Source organism: Cebus imitator, unplaced genomic scaffold, assembly GCF_001604975.1.
Source record: "Cebus imitator isolate Cc_AM_T3 unplaced genomic scaffold, Cebus_imitator-1.0 Scaffold69, whole genome shotgun sequence".
Lineage (NCBI taxonomy): Eukaryota > Metazoa > Chordata > Mammalia > Primates > Cebidae > Cebus > Cebus imitator.
This window is the reverse complement of record NW_016107384.1, coordinates 4,658,281-4,659,571: the sequence shown is the minus strand read 5'-3', so window position 1 is coordinate 4,659,571 and position 1,291 is coordinate 4,658,281. Positions and strand designations below refer to the sequence as shown.

The 1,291-nt window shown below is 30.8% G+C and overlaps 1 protein-coding gene across 1 annotated transcript in view; it reads right to left on the bottom strand.

Annotated features, from left to right (window-relative positions):
• Nucleotides 1–1,291, bottom strand: part of TTC6 (tetratricopeptide repeat domain 6) — a 247,353-nt gene that overhangs the window by 20,857 nt on the left and 225,205 nt on the right. The gene's annotated exons all lie outside the window — the stretch shown is intronic.

The window sequence follows — 1,291 nt, the reverse complement described above, 5'->3', positions numbered from 1 at the left end:
AAAAAAAAAGCAAAGAAGAATGCAAAAAATAATACATCTGGCAAGAATGCAGAGAACGAGGAGCTCTAGTACACTGTTGGTGAGAATGTAAATTAGTACAGCTATTATGGAAAACTATATGAAGTTTCCTCAAAACAATAGAACTATCATGTGATCCAGCAATTCCACTGCTGGATATATATCCAAAAGAAAGAAAATCAGTATATCAAAGAAATATTTGCACTCCCAGGTTTGTCCCGACACTATTCACAATAGCCAAGATATGGAATCAACCTCAGTGTCCATCAACAGATGAATAGGTAAAAGAAAATCTGTTACATATATGCAATGAAATACTATTGTGGCATTAAAAGGAACAAAATCCTATTATTTGCAGCAACATGGGTGACCATAGAAGACATTATGTTAAACAAAATAAGTCAGGTACAGAAAGACAACACATGTGCTTGTTCATATTTGGAAGCTTAAAAAAAAAAAACGAATTTGTCTCACAGACAGAGAGAGTAGAATGGCAATCACCATTGGCTGGGAGGGGTGGGTGGGGGGTGGGATGAAGACAGATTGGTTAATGGGGACAAAAATACAGTTACATGGAAGGAACAAGTTCTAGTATTTGATAGCACAGCAGGGTGACTCTAGTTATAATTTATCATATATTTCAAAATGGCTAGAAGATTTGAAATGGTCTCACCAATAAGAAACGATAAATGTTTGAGGTGATACATATTCCAATTACTCTGATTTCATCATTACACATTGTATGCATGAATCAAAATATCACATGTACCCCATAAATATGTACAATTAGTATGTATCAATAAATATATAACATTTTGAAATAAAATGATTTTGCAAAAAAATTTTTCAAAAAATTCAATTTAAAAATCTTACTTAAAAAATATGTTAAGAAACATATTTCATCAAGAAAAAATGAATCAGAAATACAGGAACCCAGAAAAGATGTGACCAGGAAAAATTGGCATGGAAATAGGATAGAACTAGAAAAATAAAATAAAAAGAAAACATAACTTATGAGGTCCACAGGGATAACAGATATCTTAGGAAACTGTATAATGATTTAGAAAAAATATGAAAGGAAGACAAAATGAAACATAAATTGAGAAATTTTTTAAAACGTTGAGAATAAATCAAAGATAAAGAATAAATAACATCTATCTAATTGGTAACCCCAGTAAAGAAAATCAGAACAATGAAACAGAAAAAAAAAAAAAATGTTAGGTGAAGTCAATAACACTTATCTGAAATTTACATACTGAAAACACATACTGTG